Below are 8,040 nucleotides of genomic sequence, written 5' to 3' on the forward strand. Positions count from 1 at the left end.
GCTGGGAGGCCCAGGATAGCGGGTGTGGTCACAGGTGGGAGGCCAAGGGTAGCAGGGGCGTGGTCACAGGTGGGAGGCCCAGGATAGCAGGGCGTGGTCACAGGTGGGAGGCCCAGGGTAGCAGGTGTGGTCACAGGTGCGAGGCCCAGGATAGCGGGGGCGTGGTCACAGGTGTGAGGCCCAGGCTTGCGGGGCGTGGTCACAGGTGGGAGGCCCAGGATAGCGGGTGTGGTCACAGGTGGGAGGTCAAGGACAGCGGGTGTGGTCACAGGTGGGAGGCCCAGGATAGCGGGTGTGGTCACAGGTGGGAGGCCAATGTAGCAGGGGGCATGGTCACAGGTTGGAGGCCCAGGATAGTGGGTGTGGTCATAGGTGGGAGGCCAATGGTTGCGGGGCGTAGTCACAGGTGGGAGGCCCAGGGTAGCAGGGGCGTGGTCACAGGTGGGAGGCCCAGGATAGCGGGTGTGGTCACAGGTGGGAGGCACAGGAGAACCTGTCAGGTGCTAATAAGAATGTAAATGTTCCCGGACAATGTAAGGAAGCGTGATCTTGGGAAGAAATAGAGAATTGTCAATTCAGTAGATACTTCTGGAAGAATTCCGTTCGTGCTGATCGCATTTCTCATAGCTACTTATATAATGCCTGGAGCACATAAAGGGCTGTGATTTAAAGACCAGGCTGTTTTGGTCCTTAAGGACCAGACACTTTTTAGGGATTTTACCCATGTGGTGGCTTTACTGCTCTATTTTTTTTTCTTCAGCTGGCCAAATTTTTTTCACTTTTTCCCATTTTTTTAGTTTTATTGGCGGTAAAAAGCTAAAGAAATCATTTTTTCTATAGTTACTTATTAGTATTAAAATTAGTATATTTAGGCTACAATAAACCATGCGAACGGGTTCTTCATTTTGTTTCAGTGTTCTGATATATAATTTGTCTCGGATGACAGGCGCACACCGCGGTATATTTTTATTTTATTCTGTAGCTTTATTTTCACTTGTTTTTGTAACGATTTTTTACCATCTATGTCCTCCATGACGTCATATAAGACCTTATTGATTTTTTTCTCTTTTTTTTATACTCTTCCGCTGTAGCTGGGGCATCCCTAGGAGCCCCATCTATAGGAGCCCCAGTTACAGGGGAAACATTCCCTTGCAGTGACAATAGTCACTGGCAGAGCTGATCTAGGTCTACTAGGACCCTGTAGCTCTGCTGTAGCAGCGGGCTTCCGATGGTCACGTGATCGCTGGTTTTAATACATACCACTCATCGAGCGCTATGCAGCCAGGGAAGGAGAAGGCGCTTTTCCTTTCTCCTCCGGGTCCTCTGCTGTGTCTTACAGCTGAAGGCTGGATTCAGACGAACGTATATCGGCTGGGTTTTCATGCTGGCCGATATCGTCGTCTCTCTCTGCAGGGGGGGAGGCTGGAAGAGCCAGAAGCAGTGCTCTGAGCTCCCGCCCCCTCTGCACTAATTGCAATGTGGAGAGGTGGGACAGGGCGGGGCTAATTCTCGGAACTTAGCCCCACCTCCTTTCATTGCAAATAGTGCAGAGGGGCGGAGAGGAGGCAGAGAGGGGGCGGGAGCTCAGTTCCTGCTCCTGGCTCTTCCAGCCTCCCCCCCCCTGCAGATGAGGACACCGTATATCGGCTCGGCGTGAAAACCGAGCCGATATACGGTCGTCTGAATCCACCCGAAGACCCGATCTGCTCCTGTTCGATTGCAGAAGCAGACTTTAATTTTTGGTATCGGCTAGGATTAAAGCCCAGGACCAAGCACCATATATTTACCGTGTTTGGTCCTTAAGGGGTTAAAAGAAGCGGAAGCCATTAACCCCAGAAAGGGCAAATCAAGCAGTGAAAATAATAAGCCGGACAGATATGAGGGATGAACACTAAACGTATTATGAGGCTCCTGTTCCTTAATACATTGGATGTATTGCGCTGCTCCTCTGTGCGCCGGCTGACGGTTACATCTGCTGTATAATCCCGGGGCCGCCACGCCGGATGGAATTAGTCCATGCGGACATTTCTGCGCCACAATGCTATCCATATGGGGAACGCATACCAGTGGAGAAGCTTTCTGCTGTGGAATGAAGGACGTCTTGAGGAGTTGTTGTTGCGGATCGGTAACCTACAGGAAGTAATTCCGCAATTAACCCCTTAGTGACGGCCCCATTGCTTTTTTACATCCTGGCCTGCTGGGGTTAATTCCCAGATGACGTAAAAACATGCCTCCTCTAGAATTTAAAGCCCTGCAGGCTCAGGACGTGACAGCTCCATGCTGACGATTACCGGAGGTAGCCGACAGCATGGAGCTGTCATCCAGAGACGCGGGACCCCACCCCCAGTCACACGATCGCTGGTATCCACCAGATACTGGCGATCACGTTACAGTTACCAAAAATTTAAACAAAGTTAAAGTTTCAGCTCTCCTTACGGATCCTCACCCCCCCCCCCCCTCCATCCTCCGCGCCGTCCGGCATCATCTACTTTCTCCCAGGCCCTGCGCCTGCACGCCAGACGCATTATGTCACACGCATGCCCAGAGAGCCGGGAGGCCCGGGAAATTTAAAAACTCCTTGCTCCCGGGTAGTATGAGTAGCCGAGAGCAGGGAGTTGTCACCGGGAGCCGCTGTATGCCGTTCCTGGTCACATGATCGCTGCTATCCAATAGATAACAGCAATCATGTAAAAGTAAAAAAAAATTGAAAAAGTGAAGAAAAAAAAAAAAAGAAAAAAAAGTTTGTTCATCTCCCCTCATGGATCATATCCATAAGGGGGAGATGAAATTAGGTACCTAAAGCCCCCAGATTTATTTGCGGACCTTGCCCGGCTTCTGCGCACACGGCCGTCGCTAAAATGGCGGACGCAGGCACAAAAGCCGCAGATTGGTGGGGTAATTTAAAATCTCTCTGCACTTGGCTACTGAATGTAGCCAAGAGCCTGGAGATTGCATCGGGTGCCATGGTACGCATTTCCCAGTCATGTGATCGCTGTTATCCAATGGATAACGGCGATCACGTAAAAGTTAAAAAAGCTCAAATTTTCACCTCCCGTCACGGATGGGATCTGTTTGGGGGGGGTGAAATTACTTAAATAAGGCCTTCGGCGATGTCCCCTGACGGGATCCTTATCCACGGACCTTTCCCCAGTTTTGGCGAATGCGCCCGTCACCAAAATGGCGGACGCAAGCGCAGAACCCGGGGAGAGCAAGAGGAAATTTAAAATCTCCTTGCTCCTGGCTACTAAAGGTAGCCAAGAGCTTGGAGATGTCACGGGGGCCGCGGGGAGCGTCTTCGGTCATGTGAGCGCCATGGATAATGGCGATCACATAAAAGTTAAGACAGTTAAAGTTGGACGCTCCGTTCAGTTTGGGCCCCGTTGTGCATCCAGACAGAAGATTAGGGCCACAATGGGTATGTTTCTGAACACGGGACAAATGGGGGTATACATTTTGGGGTGAAAGTCTTTATTCCCATGTATGCTGTACAAAAAAAACTATTTCTAAAATGACATAATTGCCAAAAAAACTAAAATCGTAATTTTTTCCTTCTGCTTTGCTTCGATTCATTTAAGAACGGTGAAGTCAAAATATGCAGAACGCCCCTAGATGAATGCGTTAAGGGGTCTGGTTTTTATTATGGGGTCATCTGTGGGGGTCCTCCGCGTTTTGGCCGCTCAAGGGCTCTACAGGTGGGCGATGGGGCCTAAATCACCTTCAAGCAAAATGGGTGTGTTTCTGAACATGGGACAAACAGGGGGATCCATTTTTGGGTAAAAGCCTCCATTCATATGTCTGCTGTCCAAAAAAATCTCATAATTGATTAAAAAAACAAAAAAAATCGTAATTTTTTCCTTCTGCTTTGCTTTGATTCATTCGTAAAGTGGTGGGCCAAAATACACAGTACACCCCTAGAGGAATGCGCTAAGAGGTCTAGTTTACAAAATTAGATCATCTGTGGGGGTCCTCCGCGTTTTGGCCACTTGAGGGCTCTACAAGTGGGCAATGGGGCCTAAAACGCCTTCAAGCAAAAAGTCTGATCTAAAAGCCACTGGCTGCTCCTTTCAATTTTGGCCCCGTTGTGCATCCGGACAGAAGATTAGGGCCACAGTGGGGATGTTTCTGAACACGGGACAAACGGGGGTATGCATTTTGGGGTGTCAATCCTCATTTTCATGTGCGCTATAGAAAAAAATCCTGTGTTAAAAATTACATATTTGGGGGGGCGTGGCCTAGCAGGAGAGGAGACCAGACGCAGGTCCCAGCGCTCCTCCACAGAGGCCGACAAACGGGAAGATTCCCGAGCGCTGCATCGGAGTGAGGGGACCGGGAACCTAGCGGTCCGTATCCCCAGATCGAGGGGCACATTTAGAGCTCACTTGAGCCCGGATCGGGACCGGAGCGGATCGCGGCCTGCGGGCGGGCCTGAAGCCGCGGCCTAAAGTTGGGAGAGACGCGCAACCGGAAGTGAAGGGGAGAAGCGCCGAGACAGCACCACCTACCCAGCACATCGGGAGGAGGACCAGCGGCACCCAGGAAGAAGGTCAGAGTCGGTGGCGTGGAGGAGAGAAAGCGGAGAAGATCGAGGGGCCCTGACACCGCTGCTGAGGGGAGAGAAGGGAGCGGAAGGAAGAGGGATGAGATAGTGCCTGGCAGACAGGGGGTACGACTGAGGACCCGTCGGGGAGACAAGAGACTGCAAGGGGGTATAAGCAGTGGTTAAAGGGGACCTCCCCTCACCCCCCCCCACCCGGCCAGAACTGAGCTTATTACGGCCGCAGGGGCCCTGCCAACACCCGAGGAGAGGAGGGAGATCCCCACCACCACAACTCCACAGGAGAAAGCTGCAGCAGGATTCATAGTGAGGCCTGCAAGGGGCACAGTGAAGCCCAGCAGGTGAAATCTAGAAGGTGAAGACCCCATTCGCCGCCAAAGGAAAGGCAGCTATAACTCCAGCAGACCACACACAGCTGTGGGCCCTCAACGCCAACACGCCAACACAGGGGACCCTCCGCCCCCCTGGCAAACAAAATCTAAGGGGCGACTGCAAATAACCCACAGCAGACTGTTAGTGCCCATATATTATCAGGTTCCAGCCTTCCAGCATCCGCAAAAGTGTGGGCACCAATCCCCTGCACAGCTACAAGTCCCCACTCAACGCTTAAGCGGAGCTAGATTCACGGGATAATGAACCCCTAGCCTCTGCTCCATCGGGCCACCTGCATCATGTTGTAAGATTTTCAGCTCAAACACAGCAGCATCCTTTGGTGTAATTACCCAACCAGCTAAGAAGCATGACCAAACCCAAAGGTAAATCAGCGAAAACCCCATCCAAAGGCACTATATCATTATTATAACATGTTCATACATGTTCACATCTCAGCCGCATACGGACTCACCCACCCCCACTACATCTAGAACCCCCTCAGAAGTCGACGCAGAAGAAGACACGATGGAGACCAGACAAGACACCACAGACCTCCCCAAGCTGCTAGAAAAAATGACAGAAAAGATGACAAACATCTTCAGAATAGAACTCTCCGCAGCAGTGAAAGATTTCACCGAGCAGATTCGGGATCTGGGGCAGAGGACTGACGAACTGGAAAAGAAAACGGATGATATAATTGACGCTCTAGAAACGGATCGCAGCTACATAACTGATCAGGAGACCAAATACGACCAGCTGGAGGCCAAATTTGAGGATCTCAAAAACAGATCCCGACGATCGAACATTAGAATACGAGGCCTACCAGAGTCAATTACAGCCCTGAAAGAAACTGCGATAAATCTCTTCTCGGCACTTCTGCCCCAGATCGACCAGGCGTCTCTTAGAATCGACCGAATCCATAGGGCGCTGGCCAAACGCCCGAATCCTGAGCTGCCCAGGGATGTGGTGCTCAAGCTGCATTATAGCGAGGTGAGAGACCAGCTCCTGACAGCAGCAAGAGATCTTGCTCCACTCCCAGGGGTGTCCCCCACAGTTCAACTTTATGCGGACATCGCCCCCTCAACATTGGCAAAACGGAGAGCCTTCCGGCCAATCACCCAAGCCCTAATTTCGGCTAACGTAAGATACAAATGGGCATTTCCTTTTGCGATCATTTTCCAAAACCAGGGTAGATCGTATGCAGTGAAAACCCTAGACGAGGCCTATGAGGCTCTGGAAAGAGCGCAGATCCCAGTCGAAAGAGCACAGGAGGATGGGAGAGCGCGCTCTCGTCCCAGACGCTCCTGGCTTACTCCACACCCGAGACAAGACAGGCCGAGACCACGTGACTGCACCTCAAGAAGCAACGGCCCCCACCAACCTTGACTCCGGGGACGGCAAAGTATAATAGTAACCTGGGACTCTTCCCGTCGCCCCTCCTGACTCCCGGTGGGGGGGGGGTGGGACGCGGGATGAGACTTTGAAGAAAGGGGGGGGGGGAAGAAGGGGGGGTCCCTCCCCCCCTCCACACACACTAAAGATAAAAGACCCCAGGTCTGAGAGATTTTCGGGGGTGGGGGATAGCTTCGAGGAGAGTAATCAAGGGAGATTGCCCTCACACGATGGGGAAACGAAATGGATATATCAATGTTGTGAGCTGTATTGCCAGTTACTTAATATGATGCCTAGGCCCAACGATGGTTTACTAGTTGTTGAGTTCTTCAGAGATGGACGAATCGCCGAAGGGTCAAGTAAATCCACTCTCTGGCCAAAAGGGTCGGAGGACCCTAGTTAATTGTAAGTTGGGTTATACGCCATTGACTCCCCAAAGTCAATGGGAAAAAGTTGCTTTGTTTGAAAGTTTGTTTGTTAATGATATTGATTTCAGACCACAGGTTGTCATTCAGAAAAAAGGTCGGACTGGAGGACTACAGAGGTACAGAGGGAAAACCCCTGATGAAAACATCTTAGCGAGCCTAGACCAGGCCAACAACTATGCTTAATCTCACATAATGTAAGAGGATTTAACTCCCCAAGCAAAAGGAGAAAGGCCCTCATGACATATACCAAACACAAGCCAGAAATAATATGTATACAGGAGACGCATTTCTCCCACAATTCGGCTCCTAGATACATTGATCGGAATTACACCAGAAGCTTTTCAGCCGCAGCTAGTAAAAAACACAGAGGCGTAATGACGTTTTTGCACAACTCGTTCCCCCTTCAGGAGATCCAATCGGAGAGTGATCAGGAGGGCAGATATTGTCTCACATGGGGTTTACTACAGGAACAACCTTTACTAATAGTCAATATGTATGCCCCCTCGGAGAACCCCTGGCTCACGATGAAAAGAGTAGCAAACCAGTTAGCGCGATTTCCACATCACAGGGTACTGTGGGCTGGGGACTTTAACTTCCCTTTTCACGGGACACTAGATAGGTCAAGCAACACTCCAGACAGATTCTCCGCCAAACAGAGAAAAGAATGGGAAAACAAACTAGAACAACATAGATTAGCGGACTCCCGGAGAGAGATACGAGGCAAAGATAGGGGGTACACCTTTTTTTCTGCGCCCGACCAGACATATTCAAGACTTGACTACGTCTTGACCTCAACATCGCTCCTACCTCAACTCACGACCACCAGACATCTCCCATGTGCTTGGTCGGACCACGACCTGGTAATGTGCGAAATAGACTTGGGGAAAATAGCTAAGAACACCTATAGATGGAGGCTAAACGAGACACTAGTGAAAGACCCAATTAGCTCAAATAAAATCACAAGCCAAATTGCGGAATTCTTTGACCTCAATAAGGGCCCAGAAGCCAAGCCGCAATGGGTCTGGCTATCTCACAAAGCATACATTCGAGGCCAACTAATTCAGCTTTCCTCCCAGAAAAGGAAAGAAAAATCAAAAGCTTTCCAAGCGCTGGAGAGAAGGTTGTTCCTTTTGGAAGATCTTAACCAACGCAATCCCTCACGGGCAACCACAAAAGAAATAAGAGACATCAAACTACAACTAAACACCCTGCTATATGAGAAAGTAGAGAGGGCGCTACAATGCACCAAATACAAATACTACAAATTCGCCAATAAACCGGATAGATTGCTCG

Source organism: Eleutherodactylus coqui, chromosome 2, assembly GCF_035609145.1.
Source record: "Eleutherodactylus coqui strain aEleCoq1 chromosome 2, aEleCoq1.hap1, whole genome shotgun sequence".
In the NCBI taxonomy this organism is placed as follows: Eukaryota; Metazoa; Chordata; class Amphibia; order Anura; family Eleutherodactylidae; genus Eleutherodactylus; species Eleutherodactylus coqui.